Source organism: Rhinoderma darwinii (genome assembly GCF_050947455.1).
Source record: "Rhinoderma darwinii isolate aRhiDar2 chromosome 5 unlocalized genomic scaffold, aRhiDar2.hap1 SUPER_5_unloc_38, whole genome shotgun sequence".
NCBI classification, from domain to species: domain Eukaryota; kingdom Metazoa; phylum Chordata; class Amphibia; order Anura; family Rhinodermatidae; genus Rhinoderma; species Rhinoderma darwinii.
This window is the reverse complement of record NW_027461796.1, coordinates 135021-151143: the sequence shown is the minus strand read 5'-3', so window position 1 is coordinate 151143 and position 16123 is coordinate 135021. Positions and strand designations below refer to the sequence as shown.

Genomic DNA, 16123 nt, shown 5'->3' with positions numbered 1-16123 from the left:
TGGGCCCAGGCAGTGTTGGTCAGTGCTGCTCAGCAGGCAGCACTGGACTGGACTGGATTACAGCTGATACAAGGTGTGAAGGAACAAGGGGTGGCTGTGGGCATGCACTTGCTGCCGCTGCCAGTGTTTATCTGCATGGCAGCAGGGCATTTGGGCGTTGCCAGGAAGGCGTTTTTATGTAGATTCCTCCTCTTTCAGCACTGCATTGTGGTGCAAGCAAAAGAAGCAAATCCTGTCTGGCTTCCTCTCCGGCCTTTATTCACCTCCCGTGTAGCTGTGAGTGTGTGAGCCTGCAGGGCCCCATGGAATTGCCTAGAAGTAGGCTGAATCGCTGCAAGGGCTGAACAGCAGTATCGGGCAGGCTCGGGCAACGCGCGGCCCGTTCGGGTTATCGCTTCTCGGCCTTTTGGCTAAGATCAAGTGTAGTATCTGTTCTTATCAGTTTAATATCTGATACGTCCCCTATCTGGGGACCATATATTAAATGGATTTTTAGAACAGGGAGATGGAAATAGAGCTTGCTCTGTCCACTCCACGCATTGACCTGGTATTGCAGTATTTCCAGGACCGGTGCACCCTTTCCTTATGTGTTGACTAAAAGCAGATTCCAAAAGTGTTTTTTGTCTTTGCTATTGTTTCTGTCTTTCTGAAGGGATCTCCCCTTTTAATCCCATTATTTCAACACCTGTTGGACAATGCATGAGTGATAATGAGCTCATTGATTAAATGCAATTAATGAATAGATTGCCACCTCTTGTTGTGTGTCGTCTGTGTTTCTGTGTTTCCGGCATTTCACATTGGAACACCTCATTCACCTTCCTTGTCTTCTCTCCGCCCTCCCTTTTAGGTAAGTTAAAGAGCTGCACCTGAGCCAGCCACTGATTGATTGATTGATTGATTGATTGATTGATTGATTGATTGATTGATTGATTGATGCAGCACAACAGTCAAATAGTGGAGTGGAGTAGGGGAACAGCAAACAGCCAATAAAGCAGCCCGCCCGCTCGCCTGCCCGCCACAATGGACCTACCTGTGTACACTAGATGGATGTGATGGAATGTACTGTCGTCCCTACATTTCAAGAAGAAGTAAGAATTGCAGTTGCAACAAAGCCTTGCTTGCCTACAAAGAGAGCAGCAATTTGGATTTGTTACTATGTTACCTAGAAGAATAACAAACTGTGCAAGGATGGAGGTTGTAGGAGCAAGGAGAAGTTGTCTGTAAAGTTGGTGGATGCCTATTTTCCATTTTGCAGTCCCTTGTCTCCCTCTTGTGGCCTCCTGGAGGCAACTAGCTGTGCAAAAAAAAGACAGCCTGGCGGCCGGCTGTTGCAGTGTTGCCCTCTCAGGCAACACTGAGTGACTGACTGAGCCTCACCGTCTTATATAAAGTTCAGACGGAACTTTGCACGTGTCATAGTGGAGCCCTCAGGATTCCAGAGCCAGCTTTCTGACATCATAATGGGGCCTCAGAGATAAAAGCCTGGGCCCAGGCAGTGTTGGTCAGTGCTGCTCAGCAGGCAGCACTGGACTGGACTGGATTACAGCTGATACAAGGTGTGAAGGAACAAGGGGTGGCTGTGGGCATGCACTTGCTGCCGCTGCCAGTGTTTATCTGCATGGCAGCAGGGCATTTGGGCGTTGCCAGGAAGGCGTTTTTATGTAGATTCCTCCTCTTTCAGCACTGCATTGTGGTGCAAGCAAAAGAAGCAAATCCTGTCTGGCTTCCTCTCCGGCCTTTATTCACCTCCCGTGTAGCTGTGAGTGTGTGAGCCTGCAGGGCCCCATGGAATTGCCTAGAAGTAGGCTGAATCGCTGCAAGGGCTGAACAGCAGTATCGGGCAGGCTCGGGCAACGCGCGGCCCGTTCGGGTTATCGCTTCTCGGCCTTTTGGCTAAGATCAAGTGTAGTATCTGTTCTTATCAGTTTAATATCTGATACGTCCCCTATCTGGGGACCATATATTAAATGGATTTTTAGAACAGGGAGATGGAAATAGAGCTTGCTCTGTCCACTCCACGCATTGACCTGGTATTGCAGTATTTCCAGGACCGGTGCACCCTTTCCTTATGTGTTGACTAAAAGCAGATTCCAAAAGTGTTTTTTGTCTTTGCTATTGTTTCTGTCTTTCTGAAGGGATCTCCCCTTTTAATCCCATTATTTCAACACCTGTTGGACAATGCATGAGTGATAATGAGCTCATTGATTAAATGCAATTAATGAATAGATTGCCACCTCTTGTTGTGTGTCGTCTGTGTTTCTGTGTTTCCGGCATTTCACATTGGAACACCTCATTCACGTTCCTTGTCTTCTCTCCGCCCTCCCTTTTAGGTAAGTTAAAGAGCTGCACCTGAGCCAGCCACTGATTGATTGATTGATTGATTGATTGATTGATTGATGCAGCACAACAGTCAAATAGTGGAGTGGAGTAGGGGAACAGCAAACAGCCAATAAAGCAGCCCGCCCGCTCGCCTGCCCGCCACAATGGACCTACCTGTGTACACTAGATGGATGTGATGGAATGTACTGTCGTCCCTACATTTCAAGAAGAAGTAAGAATTGCAGTTGCAACAAAGCCTTGCTTGCCTACAAAGAGAGCAGCAATTTGGATTTGTTACTATGTTACCTAGAAGAATAACAAACTGTGCAAGGATGGAGGTTGTAGGAGCAAGGAGAAGTTGTCTGTAAAGTTGGTGGATGCCTATTTTCCATTTTGCAGTCCCTTGTCTCCCTCTTGTGGCCTCCTGGAGGCAACTAGCTGTGCAAAAAAAAGACAGCCTGGCGGCCGGCTGTTGCAGTGTTGCCCTCTCAGGCAACACTGAGTGACTGACTGAGCCTCACCGTCTTATATAAAGTTCAGACGGAACTTTGCACGTGTCATAGTGGAGCCCTCAGGATTCCAGAGCCAGCATTCTGACATCATAATGGGGCCTCAGAGATAAAAGCCTGGGCCCAGGCAGTGTTGGTCAGTGCTGCTCAGCAGGCAGCACTGGACTGGACTGGATTACAGCTGATACAAGGTGTGAAGGAACAAGGGGTGGCTGTGGGCATGCACTTGCTGCCGCTGCCAGTGTTTATCTGCATGGCAGCAGGGCATTTGGGCGTTGCCAGGAAGGCGTTTTTATGTAGATTCCTCCTCTTTCAGCACTGCATTGTGGTGCAAGCAAAAGAAGCAAATCCTGTCTGGCTTCCTCTCCGGCCTTTATTCACCTCCCGTGTAGCTGTGAGTGTGTGAGCCTGCAGGGCCCCATGGAATTGCCTAGAAGTAGGCTGAATCGCTGCAAGGGCTGAACAGCAGTATCGGGCAGGCTCGGGCAACGCGCGGCCCGTTCGGGTTATCGCTTCTCGGCCTTTTGGCTAAGATCAAGTGTAGTATCTGTTCTTATCAGTTTAATATCTGATACGTCCCCTATCTGGGGACCATATATTAAATGGATTTTTAGAACAGGGAGATGGAAATAGAGCTTGCTCTGTCCACTCCACGCATTGACCTGGTATTGCAGTATTTCCAGGACCGGTGCACCCTTTCCTTATGTGTTGACTAAAAGCAGATTCCAAAAGTGTTTTTTGTCTTTGCTATTGTTTCTGTCTTTCTGAAGGGATCTCCCCTTTTAATCCCATTATTTCAACACCTGTTGGACAATGCATGAGTGATAATGAGCTCATTGATTAAATGCAATTAATGAATAGATTGCCACCTCTTGTTGTGTGTCGTCTGTGTTTCTGTGTTTCCGGCATTTCACATTGGAACACCTCATTCACCTTCCTTGTCTTCTCTCCGCCCTCCCTTTTAGGTAAGTTAAAGAGCTGCACCTGAGCCAGCCACTGATTGATTGATTGATTGATTGATTGATTGATTGATTGATTGATTGATGCAGCACAACAGTCAAATAGTGGAGTGGAGTAGGGGAACAGCAAACAGCCAATAAAGCAGCCCGCCCGCTCGCCTGCCCGCCACAATGGACCTACCTGTGTACACTAGATGGATGTGATGGAATGTACTGTCGTCCCTACATTTCAAGAAGAAGTAAGAATTGCAGTTGCAACAAAGCCTTGCTTGCTAGGAGCAAGGAGAAGTTGTCTGTAAAGTTGGTGGATGCCTATTTTCCATTTTGCAGTCCCTTGTCTCCCTCTTGTGGCCTCCTGGAGGCAACTAGCTGTGCAAAAAAAAGACAGCCTGGCGGCCGGCTGTTGCAGTGTTGCCCTCTCAGGCAACACTGAGTGACTGACTGAGCCTCACCGTCTTATATAAAGTTCAGACGGAACTTTGCACGTGTCATAGTGGAGCCCTCAGGATTCCAGAGCCAGCTTTCTGACATCATAATGGGGCCTCAGAGATAAAAGCCTGGGCCCAGGCAGTGTTGGTCAGTGCTGCTCAGCAGGCAGCACTGGACTGGACTGGATTACAGCTGATACAAGGTGTGAAGGAACAAGGGGTGGCTGTGGGCATGCACTTGCTGCCGCTGCCAGTGTTTATCTGCATGGCAGCAGGGCATTTGGGCGTTGCCAGGAAGGCGTTTTTATGTAGATTCCTCCTCTTTCAGCACTGCATTGTGGTGCAAGCAAAAGAAGCAAATCCTGTCTGGCTTCCTCTCCGGCCTTTATTCACCTCCCGTGTAGCTGTGAGTGTGTGAGCCTGCAGGGCCCCATGGAATTGCCTAGAAGTAGGCTGAATCGCTGCAAGGGCTGAACAGCAGTATCGGGCAGGCTCGGGCAACGCGCGGCCCGTTCGGGTTATCGCTTCTCGGCCTTTTGGCTAAGATCAAGTGTAGTATCTGTTCTTATCAGTTTAATATCTGATACGTCCCCTATCTGGGGACCATATATTAAATGGATTTTTAGAACAGGGAGATGGAAATAGAGCTTGCTCTGTCCACTCCACGCATTGACCTGGTATTGCAGTATTTCCAGGACCGGTGCACCCTTTCCTTATGTGTTGACTAAAAGCAGATTCCAAAAGTGTTTTTTGTCTTTGCTATTGTTTCTGTCTTTCTGAAGGGATCTCCCCTTTTAATCCCATTATTTCAACACCTGTTGGACAATGCATGAGTGATAATGAGCTCATTGATTAAATGCAATTAATGAATAGATTGCCACCTCTTGTTGTGTGTCGTCTGTGTTTCTGTGTTTCCGGCATTTCACATTGGAACACCTCATTCACCTTCCTTGTCTTCTCTCCGCCCTCCCTTTTAGGTAAGTTAAAGAGCTGCACCTGAGCCAGCCACTGATTGATTGATTGATTGATTGATTGATTGATTGATTGATTGATTGATTGATTGATTGATGCAGCACAACAGTCAAATAGTGGAGTGGAGTAGGGGAACAGCAAACAGCCAATAAAGCAGCCCGCCCGCTCGCCTGCCCGCCACAATGGACCTACCTGTGTACACTAGATGGATGTGATGGAATGTACTGTCGTCCCTACATTTCAAGAAGAAGTAAGAATTGCAGTTGCAACAAAGCCTTGCTTGCCTACAAAGAGAGCAGCAATTTGGATTTGTTACTATGTTACCTAGAAGAATAACAAACTGTGCAAGGATGGAGGTTGTAGGAGCAAGGAGAAGTTGTCTGTAAAGTTGGTGGATGCCTATTTTCCATTTTGCAGTCCCTTGTCTCCCTCTTGTGGCCTCCTGGAGGCAACTAGCTGTGCAAAAAAAAGACAGCCTGGCGGCCGGCTGTTGCAGTGTTGCCCTCTCAGGCAACACTGAGTGACTGACTGAGCCTCACCGTCTTATATAAAGTTCAGACGGAACTTTGCACGTGTCATAGTGGAGCCCTCAGGATTCCAGAGCCAGCTTTCTGACATCATAATGGGGCCTCAGAGATAAAAGCCTGGGCCCAGGCAGTGTTGGTCAGTGCTGCTCAGCAGGCAGCACTGGACTGGACTGGATTACAGCTGATACAAGGTGTGAAGGAACAAGGGGTGGCTGTGGGCATGCACTTGCTGCCGCTGCCAGTGTTTATCTGCATGGCAGCAGGGCATTTGGGCGTTGCCAGGAAGGCGTTTTTATGTAGATTCCTCCTCTTTCAGCACTGCATTGTGGTGCAAGCAAAAGAAGCAAATCCTGTCTGGCTTCCTCTCCGGCCTTTATTCACCTCCCGTGTAGCTGTGAGTGTGTGAGCCTGCAGGGCCCCATGGAATTGCCTAGAAGTAGGCTGAATCGCTGCAAGGGCTGAACAGCAGTATCGGGCAGGCTCGGGCAACGCGCGGCCCGTTCGGGTTATCGCTTCTCGGCCTTTTGGCTAAGATCAAGTGTAGTATCTGTTCTTATCAGTTTAATATCTGATACGTCCCCTATCTGGGGACCATATATTAAATGGATTTTTAGAACAGGGAGATGGAAATAGAGCTTGCTCTGTCCACTCCACGCATTGACCTGGTATTGCAGTATTTCCAGGACCGGTGCACCCTTTCCTTATGTGTTGACTAAAAGCAGATTCCAAAAGTGTTTTTTGTCTTTGCTATTGTTTCTGTCTTTCTGAAGGGATCTCCCCTTTTAATCCCATTATTTCAACACCTGTTGGACAATGCATGAGTGATAATGAGCTCATTGATTAAATGCAATTAATGAATAGATTGCCACCTCTTGTTGTGTGTCGTCTGTGTTTCTGTGTTTCCGGCATTTCACATTGGAACACCTCATTCACCTTCCTTGTCTTCTCTCCGCCCTCCCTTTTAGGTAAGTTAAAGAGCTGCACCTGAGCCAGCCACTGATTGATTGATTGATTGATTGATTGATTGATTGATTGATTGATTGATTGATTGATTGATTGATTGATTGATGCAGCACAACAGTCAAATAGTGGAGTGGAGTAGGGGAACAGCAAACAGCCAATAAAGCAGCCCGCCCGCTCGCCTGCCCGCCACAATGGACCTACCTGTGTACACTAGATGGATGTGATGGAATGTACTGTCGTCCCTACATTTCAAGAAGAAGTAAGAATTGCAGTTGCAACAAAGCCTTGCTTGCCTACAAAGAGAGCAGCAATTTGGATTTGTTACTATGTTACCTAGAAGAATAACAAACTGTGCAAGGATGGAGGTTGTAGGAGCAAGGAGAAGTTGTCTGTAAAGTTGGTGGATGCCTATTTTCCATTTTGCAGTCCCTTGTCTCCCTCTTGTGGCCTCCTGGAGGCAACTAGCTGTGCAAAAAAAAGACAGCCTGGCGGCCGGCTGTTGCAGTGTTGCCCTCTCAGGCAACACTGAGTGACTGACTGAGCCTCACCGTCTTATATAAAGTTCAGACGGAACTTTGCACGTGTCATAGTGGAGCCCTCAGGATTCCAGAGCCAGCTTTCTGACATCATAATGGGGCCTCAGAGATAAAAGCCTGGGCCCAGGCAGTGTTGGTCAGTGCTGCTCAGCAGGCAGCACTGGACTGGACTGGATTACAGCTGATACAAGGTGTGAAGGAACAAGGGGTGGCTGTGGGCATGCACTTGCTGCCGCTGCCAGTGTTTATCTGCATGGCAGCAGGGCATTTGGGCGTTGCCAGGAAGGCGTTTTTATGTAGATTCCTCCTCTTTCAGCACTGCATTGTGGTGCAAGCAAAAGAAGCAAATCCTGTCTGGCTTCCTCTCCGGCCTTTATTCACCTCCCGTGTAGCTGTGAGTGTGTGAGCCTGCAGGGCCCCATGGAATTGCCTAGAAGTAGGCTGAATCGCTGCAAGGGCTGAACAGCAGTATCGGGCAGGCTCGGGCAACGCGCGGCCCGTTCGGGTTATCGCTTCTCGGCCTTTTGGCTAAGATCAAGTGTAGTATCTGTTCTTATCAGTTTAATATCTGATACGTCCCCTATCTGGGGACCATATATTAAATGGATTTTTAGAACAGGGAGATGGAAATAGAGCTTGCTCTGTCCACTCCACGCATTGACCTGGTATTGCAGTATTTCCAGGACCGGTGCACCCTTTCCTTATGTGTTGACTAAAAGCAGATTCCAAAAGTGTTTTTTGTCTTTGCTATTGTTTCTGTCTTTCTGAAGGGATCTCCCCTTTTAATCCCATTATTTCAACACCTGTTGGACAATGCATGAGTGATAATGAGCTCATTGATTAAATGCAATTAATGAATAGATTGCCACCTCTTGTTGTGTGTCGTCTGTGTTTCTGTGTTTCCGGCATTTCACATTGGAACACCTCATTCACCTTCCTTGTCTTCTCTCCGCCCTCCCTTTTAGGTAAGTTAAAGAGCTGCACCTGAGCCAGCCACTGATTGATTGATTGATTGATTGATTGATTGATTGATTGATTGATTGATTGATGCAGCACAACAGTCAAATAGTGGAGTGGAGTAGGGGAACAGCAAACAGCCAATAAAGCAGCCCGCCCGCTCGCCTGCCCGCCACAATGGACCTACCTGTGTACACTAGATGGATGTGATGGAATGTACTGTCGTCCCTACATTTCAAGAAGAAGTAAGAATTGCAGTTGCAACAAAGCCTTGCTTGCCTACAAAGAGAGCAGCAATTTGGATTTGTTACTATGTTACCTAGAAGAATAACAAACTGTGCAAGGATGGAGGTTGTAGGAGCAAGGAGAAGTTGTCTGTAAAGTTGGTGGATGCCTATTTTCCATTTTGCAGTCCCTTGTCTCCCTCTTGTGGCCTCCTGGAGGCAACTAGCTGTGCAAAAAAAAGACAGCCTGGCGGCCGGCTGTTGCAGTGTTGCCCTCTCAGGCAACACTGAGTGACTGACTGAGCCTCACCGTCTTATATAAAGTTCAGACGGAACTTTGCACGTGTCATAGTGGAGCCCTCAGGATTCCAGAGCCAGCTTTCTGACATCATAATGGGGCCTCAGAGATAAAAGCCTGGGCCCAGGCAGTGTTGGTCAGTGCTGCTCAGCAGGCAGCACTGGACTGGACTGGATTACAGCTGATACAAGGTGTGAAGGAACAAGGGGTGGCTGTGGGCATGCACTTGCTGCCGCTGCCAGTGTTTATCTGCATGGCAGCAGGGCATTTGGGCGTTGCCAGGAAGGCGTTTTTATGTAGATTCCTCCTCTTTCAGCACTGCATTGTGGTGCAAGCAAAAGAAGCAAATCCTGTCTGGCTTCTAGCTGTGAGTGTGTGAGCCTGCAGGGCCCCATGGAATTGCCTAGAAGTAGGCTGAATCGCTGCAAGGGCTGAACAGCAGTATCGGGCAGGCTCGGGCAACGCGCGGCCCGTTCGGGTTATCGCTTCTCGGCCTTTTGGCTAAGATCAAGTGTAGTATCTGTTCTTATCAGTTTAATATCTGATACGTCCCCTATCTGGGGACCATATATTAAATGGATTTTTAGAACAGGGAGATGGAAATAGAGCTTGCTCTGTCCACTCCACGCATTGACCTGGTATTGCAGTATTTCCAGGACCGGTGCACCCTTTCCTTATGTGTTGACTAAAAGCAGATTCCAAAAGTGTTTTTTGTCTTTGCTATTGTTTCTGTCTTTCTGAAGGGATCTCCCCTTTTAATCCCATTATTTCAACACCTGTTGGACAATGCATGAGTGATAATGAGCTCATTGATTAAATGCAATTAATGAATAGATTGCCACCTCTTGTTGTGTGTCGTCTGTGTTTCTGTGTTTCCGGCATTTCACATTGGAACACCTCATTCACCTTCCTTGTCTTCTCTCCGCCCTCCCTTTTAGGTAAGTTAAAGAGCTGCACCTGAGCCAGCCACTGATTGATTGATTGATTGATTGATTGATTGATTGATTGATTGATTGATTGATGCAGCACAACAGTCAAATAGTGGAGTGGAGTAGGGGAACAGCAAACAGCCAATAAAGCAGCCCGCCCGCTCGCCTGCCCGCCACAATGGACCTACCTGTGTACACTAGATGGATGTGATGGAATGTACTGTCGTCCCTACATTTCAAGAAGAAGTAAGAATTGCAGTTGCAACAAAGCCTTGCTTGCCTACAAAGAGAGCAGCAATTTGGATTTGTTACTATGTTACCTAGAAGAATAACAAACTGTGCAAGGATGGAGGTTGTAGGAGCAAGGAGAAGTTGTCTGTAAAGTTGGTGGATGCCTATTTTCCATTTTGCAGTCCCTTGTCTCCCTCTTGTGGCCTCCTGGAGGCAACTAGCTGTGCAAAAAAAAGACAGCCTGGCGGCCGGCTGTTGCAGTGTTGCCCTCTCAGGCAACACTGAGTGACTGACTGAGCCTCACCGTCTTATATAAAGTTCAGACGGAACTTTGCACGTGTCATAGTGGAGCCCTCAGGATTCCAGAGCCAGCTTTCTGACATCATAATGGGGCCTCAGAGATAAAAGCCTGGGCCCAGGCAGTGTTGGTCAGTGCTGCTCAGCAGGCAGCACTGGACTGGACTGGATTACAGCTGATACAAGGTGTGAAGGAACAAGGGGTGGCTGTGGGCATGCACTTGCTGCCGCTGCCAGTGTTTATCTGCATGGCAGCAGGGCATTTGGGCGTTGCCAGGAAGGCGTTTTTATGTAGATTCCTCCTCTTTCAGCACTGCATTGTGGTGCAAGCAAAAGAAGCAAATCCTGTCTGGCTTCCTCTCCGGCCTTTATTCACCTCCCGTGTAGCTGTGAGTGTGTGAGCCTGCAGGGCCCCATGGAATTGCCTAGAAGTAGGCTGAATCGCTGCAAGGGCTGAACAGCAGTATCGGGCAGGCTCGGGCAACGCGCGGCCCGTTCGGGTTATCGCTTCTCGGCCTTTTGGCTAAGATCAAGTGTAGTATCTGTTCTTATCAGTTTAATATCTGATACGTCCCCTATCTGGGGACCATATATTAAATGGATTTTTAGAACAGGGAGATGGAAATAGAGCTTGCTCTGTCCATTCCACGCATTGACCTGGTATTGCAGTATTTCCAGGACCGGTGCACCCTTTCCTTATGTGTTGACTAAAAGCAGATTCCAAAAGTGTTTTTTGTCTTTGCTATTGTTTCTGTCTTTCTGAAGGGATCTCCCCTTTTAATCCCATTATTTCAACACCTGTTGGACAATGCATGAGTGATAATGAGCTCATTGATTAAATGCAATTAATGAATAGATTGCCACCTCTTGTTGTGTGTCGTCTGTGTTTCTGTGTTTCCGGCATTTCACATTGGAACACCTCATTCACCTTCCTTGTCTTCTCTCCGCCCTCCCTTTTAGGTAAGTTAAAGAGCTGCACCTGAGCCAGCCACTGATTGATTGATTGATTGATTGATTGATTGATTGATTGATTGATTGATTGATTGATTGATTGATGCAGCACAACAGTCAAATAGTGGAGTGGAGTAGGGGAACAGCAAACAGCCAATAAAGCAGCCCGCCCGCTCGCCTGCCCGCCACAATGGACCTACCTGTGTACACTAGATGGATGTGATGGAATGTACTGTCGTCCCTACATTTCAAGAAGAAGTAAGAATTGCAGTTGCAACAAAGCCTTGCTTGCCTACAAAGAGAGCAGCAATTTGGATTTGTTACTATGTTACCTAGAAGAATAACAAACTGTGCAAGGATGGAGGTTGTAGGAGCAAGGAGAAGTTGTCTGTAAAGTTGGTGGATGCCTATTTTCCATTTTGCAGTCCCTTGTCTCCCTCTTGTGGCCTCCTGGAGGCAACTAGCTGTGCAAAAAAAAGACAGCCTGGCGGCCGGCTGTTGCAGTGTTGCCCTCTCAGGCAACACTGAGTGACTGACTGAGCCTCACCGTCTTATATAAAGTTCAGACGGAACTTTGCACGTGTCATAGTGGAGCCCTCAGGATTCCAGAGCCAGCTTTCTGACATCATAATGGGGCCTCAGAGATAAAAGCCTGGGCCCAGGCAGTGTTGGTCAGTGCTGCTCAGCAGGCAGCACTGGACTGGACTGGATTACAGCTGATACAAGGTGTGAAGGAACAAGGGGTGGCTGTGGGCATGCACTTGCTGCCGCTGCCAGTGTTTATCTGCATGGCAGCAGGGCATTTGGGCGTTGCCAGGAAGGCGTTTTTATGTAGATTCCTCCTCTTTCAGCACTGCATTGTGGTGCAAGCAAAAGAAGCAAATCCTGTCTGGCTTCCTCTCCGGCCTTTATTCACCTCCCGTGTAGCTGTGAGTGTGTGAGCCTGCAGGGCCCCATGGAATTGCCTAGAAGTAGGCTGAATCGCTGCAAGGGCTGAACAGCAGTATCGGGCAGGCTCGGGCAACGCGCGGCCCGTTCGGGTTATCGCTTCTCGGCCTTTTGGCTAAGATCAAGTGTAGTATCTGTTCTTATCAGTTTAATATCTGATACGTCCCCTATCTGGGGACCATATATTAAATGGATTTTTAGAACAGGGAGATGGAAATAGAGCTTGCTCTGTCCATTCCACGCATTGACCTGGTATTGCAGTATTTCCAGGACCGGTGCACCCTTTCCTTATGTGTTGACTAAAAGCAGATTCCAAAAGTGTTTTTTGTCTTTGCTATTGTTTCTGTCTTTCTGAAGGGATCTCCCCTTTTAATCCCATTATTTCAACACCTGTTGGACAATGCATGAGTGATAATGAGCTCATTGATTAAATGCAATTAATGAATAGATTGCCACCTCTTGTTGTGTGTCGTCTGTGTTTCTGTGTTTCCGGCATTTCACATTGGAACACCTCATTCACCTTCCTTGTCTTCTCTCCGCCCTCCCTTTTAGGTAAGTTAAAGAGCTGCACCTGAGCCAGCCACTGATTGATTGATTGATTGATTGATTGATTGATTGATTGATTGATTGATTGATTGATTGATTGATGCAGCACAACAGTCAAATAGTGGAGTGGAGTAGGGGAACAGCAAACAGCCAATAAAGCAGCCCGCCCGCTCGCCTGCCCGCCACAATGGACCTACCTGTGTACACTAGATGGATGTGATGGAATGTACTGTCGTCCCTACATTTCAAGAAGAAGTAAGAATTGCAGTTGCAACAAAGCCTTGCTTGCCTACAAAGAGAGCAGCAATTTGGATTTGTTACTATGTTACCTAGAAGAATAACAAACTGTGCAAGGATGGAGGTTGTAGGAGCAAGGAGAAGTTGTCTGTAAAGTTGGTGGATGCCTATTTTCCATTTTGCAGTCCCTTGTCTCCCTCTTGTGGCCTCCTGGAGGCAACTAGCTGTGCAAAAAAAAGACAGCCTGGCGGCCGGCTGTTGCAGTGTTGCCCTCTCAGGCAACACTGAGTGACTGACTGAGCCTCACCGTCTTATATAAAGTTCAGACGGAACTTTGCACGTGTCATAGTGGAGCCCTCAGGATTCCAGAGCCAGCTTTCTGACATCATAATGGGGCCTCAGAGATAAAAGCCTGGGCCCAGGCAGTGTTGGTCAGTGCTGCTCAGCAGGCAGCACTGGACTGGACTGGATTACAGCTGATACAAGGTGTGAAGGAACAAGGGGTGGCTGTGGGCATGCACTTGCTGCCGCTGCCAGTGTTTATCTGCATGGCAGCAGGGCATTTGGGCGTTGCCAGGAAGGCGTTTTTATGTAGATTCCTCCTCTTTCAGCACTGCATTGTGGTGCAAGCAAAAGAAGCAAATCCTGTCTGGCTTCTAGCTGTGAGTGTGTGAGCCTGCAGGGCCCCATGGAATTGCCTAGAAGTAGGCTGAATCGCTGCAAGGGCTGAACAGCAGTATCGGGCAGGCTCGGGCAACGCGCGGCCCGTTCGGGTTATCGCTTCTCGGCCTTTTGGCTAAGATCAAGTGTAGTATCTGTTCTTATCAGTTTAATATCTGATACGTCCCCTATCTGGGGACCATATATTAAATGGATTTTTAGAACGGGGAGATGGAACTAGAGCTTGCTCTGTCCACTCCACGCATTGACCTGGTATTGCAGTATTTCCAGGACCGGTGCACCCTTTCCTTATGTGTTGACTAAAAGCAGATTCCAAAAGTGTTTTTTGTCTTTGCTATTGTTTCTGTCTTTCTGAAGGGATCTCCCCTTTTAATCCCATTATTTCAACACCTGTTGGACAATGCATGAGTGATAATGAGCTCATTGATTAAATGCAATTAATGAATAGATTGCCACCTCTTGTTGTGTGTCGTCTGTGTTTCTGTGTTTCCGGCATTTCACATTGGAACACCTCATTCACCTTCCTTGTCTTCTCTCCGCCCTCCCTTTTAGGTAAGTTAAAGAGCTGCACCTGAGCCAGCCACTGATTGATTGATTGATTGATTGATTGATTGATTGATTGATGCAGCACAACAGTCAAATAGTGGAGTGGAGTAGGGGAACAGCAAACAGCCAATAAAGCAGCCCGCCCGCTCGCCTGCCCGCCACAATGGACCTACCTGTGTACACTAGATGGATGTGATGGAATGTACTGTCGTCCCTACATTTCAAGAAGAAGTAAGAATTGCAGTTGCAACAAAGCCTTGCTTGCCTACAAAGAGAGCAGCAATTTGGATTTGTTACTATGTTACCTAGAAGAATAACAAACTGTGCAAGGATGGAGGTTGTAGGAGCAAGGAGAAGTTGTCTGTAAAGTTGGTGGATGCCTATTTTCCATTTTGCAGTCCCTTGTCTCCCTCTTGTGGCCTCCTGGAGGCAACTAGCTGTGCAAAAAAAAGACAGCCTGGCGGCCGGCTGTTGCAGTGTTGCCCTCTCAGGCAACACTGAGTGACTGACTGAGCCTCACCGTCTTATATAAAGTTCAGACGGAACTTTGCACGTGTCATAGTGGAGCCCTCAGGATTCCAGAGCCAGCTTTCTGACATCATAATGGGGCCTCAGAGATAAAAGCCTGGGCCCAGGCAGTGTTGGTCAGTGCTGCTCAGCAGGCAGCACTGGACTGGACTGGATTACAGCTGATACAAGGTGTGAAGGAACAAGGGGTGGCTGTGGGCATGCACTTGCTGCCGCTGCCAGTGTTTATCTGCATGGCAGCAGGGCATTTGGGCGTTGCCAGGAAGGCGTTTTTATGTAGATTCCTCCTCTTTCAGCACTGCATTGTGGTGCAAGCAAAAGAAGCAAATCCTGTCTGGCTTCTAGCTGTGAGTGTGTGAGCCTGCAGGGCCCCATGGAATTGCCTAGAAGTAGGCTGAATCGCTGCAAGGGCTGAACAGCAGTATCGGGCAGGCTCGGGCAACGCGCGGCCCGTTAGGGTTATCGCTTCTCGGCCTTTTGGCTAAGATCAAGTGTAGTATCTGTTCTTATCAGTTTAATATCTGATACGTCCCCTATCTGGGGACCATATATTAAATGGATTTTTAGAACAGGGAGATGGAAATAGAGCTTGCTCTGTCCACTCCACGCATTGACCTGGTATTGCAGTATTTCCAGGACCGGTGCACCCTTTCCTTATGTGTTGACTAAAAGCAGATTCCAAAAGTGTTTTTTGTCTTTGCTATTGTTTCTGTCTTTCTGAAGGGATCTCCCCTTTTAATCCCATTATTTCAACACCTGTTGGACAATGCATGAGTGATAATGAGCTCATTGATTAAATGCAATTAATGAATAGATTGCCACCTCTTGTTGTGTGTCGTCTGTGTTCTGTGTTTCCGGCATTTCACATTGGAACACCTCATTCACCTTCCTTGTCTTCTCTCCGCCCTCCCTTTTTAGGTAAGTTAAAGAGCTGCACCTGAGCCAGCCACTGATTGATTGATTGATTGATTGATTGATTGATTGATTGATTGATTGATTGATTGATGCAGCACAACAGTCAAATAGTGGAGTGGAGTAGGGGAACAGCAAACAGCCAATAAAGCAGCCCGCCCGCTCGCCTGCCCGCCACAATGGACCTACCTGTGTACACTAGATGGATGTGATGGAATGTACTGTCGTCCCTACATTTCAAGAAGAAGTAAGAATTGCAGTTGCAACAAAGCCTTGCTTGCCTACAAAGAGAGCAGCAATTTGGATTTGTTACTATGTTACCTAGAAGAATAACAAACTGTGCAAGGATGGAGGTTGTAGGAGCAAGGAGAAGTTGTCTGTAAAGTTGGTGGATGCCTATTTTCCATTTTGCAGTCCCTTGTCTCCCTCTTGTGGCCTCCTGGAGGCAACTAGCTGTGCAAAAAAAAGACAGCCTGGCGGCCGGCTGTTGCAGTGTTGCCCTCTCAGGCAACACTGAGTGACTGACTGAGCCTCACCGTCTTATATAAAGTTCAGACGGAACTTTGCACGTGTCATAGTGGAGCCCTCAGGATTCCAGAGCCAGCTTTCTGACATCATAATGGGG

At 47.7% G+C, this 16123-nt stretch overlaps 11 non-coding genes across 11 annotated transcripts; all 11 read left to right on the top strand.

Annotated features, from left to right (window-relative positions):
- The first annotated feature begins 390 nt into the window (after positions 1-390).
- Positions 391-581, top strand: LOC142691646 (U2 spliceosomal RNA). Its single transcript, XR_012860179.1, has one exon. It is a non-coding gene; the product is annotated as a U2 spliceosomal RNA (small nuclear RNA).
- Positions 582-1873: 1292 nt separating this feature from the next.
- LOC142691645 (U2 spliceosomal RNA) lies at positions 1874-2064 on the top strand. Its single transcript, XR_012860178.1, has one exon. It is a non-coding gene; the product is annotated as a U2 spliceosomal RNA (small nuclear RNA).
- Positions 2065-3336: 1272 nt separating this feature from the next.
- On the top strand, positions 3337-3527 carry LOC142691644 (U2 spliceosomal RNA). Its single transcript, XR_012860177.1, has one exon. It is a non-coding gene; the product is annotated as a U2 spliceosomal RNA (small nuclear RNA).
- Positions 3528-4735: 1208 nt separating this feature from the next.
- LOC142691643 (U2 spliceosomal RNA) lies at positions 4736-4926 on the top strand. Its single transcript, XR_012860176.1, has one exon. It is a non-coding gene; the product is annotated as a U2 spliceosomal RNA (small nuclear RNA).
- Positions 4927-6222: 1296 nt separating this feature from the next.
- LOC142691642 (U2 spliceosomal RNA) lies at positions 6223-6413 on the top strand. Its single transcript, XR_012860175.1, has one exon. It is a non-coding gene; the product is annotated as a U2 spliceosomal RNA (small nuclear RNA).
- Positions 6414-7721: 1308 nt separating this feature from the next.
- Positions 7722-7912, top strand: LOC142691641 (U2 spliceosomal RNA). Its single transcript, XR_012860174.1, has one exon. It is a non-coding gene; the product is annotated as a U2 spliceosomal RNA (small nuclear RNA).
- Positions 7913-9173: 1261 nt separating this feature from the next.
- On the top strand, positions 9174-9364 carry LOC142691640 (U2 spliceosomal RNA). The gene has a single exon (XR_012860173.1). It is a non-coding gene; the product is annotated as a U2 spliceosomal RNA (small nuclear RNA).
- Positions 9365-10652: 1288 nt separating this feature from the next.
- LOC142691797 (U2 spliceosomal RNA) lies at positions 10653-10843 on the top strand. Its single transcript, XR_012860316.1, has one exon. It is a non-coding gene; the product is annotated as a U2 spliceosomal RNA (small nuclear RNA).
- Positions 10844-12143: 1300 nt separating this feature from the next.
- Positions 12144-12334, top strand: LOC142691795 (U2 spliceosomal RNA). The gene has a single exon (XR_012860314.1). It is a non-coding gene; the product is annotated as a U2 spliceosomal RNA (small nuclear RNA).
- Positions 12335-13607: 1273 nt separating this feature from the next.
- On the top strand, positions 13608-13798 carry LOC142691820 (U2 spliceosomal RNA). The gene has a single exon (XR_012860336.1). It is a non-coding gene; the product is annotated as a U2 spliceosomal RNA (small nuclear RNA).
- A 1249-nt stretch (positions 13799-15047) lies between these two features.
- Positions 15048-15238, top strand: LOC142691639 (U2 spliceosomal RNA). The gene has a single exon (XR_012860172.1). It is a non-coding gene; the product is annotated as a U2 spliceosomal RNA (small nuclear RNA).
- Positions 15239-16123: the final 885 nt, after the last annotated feature.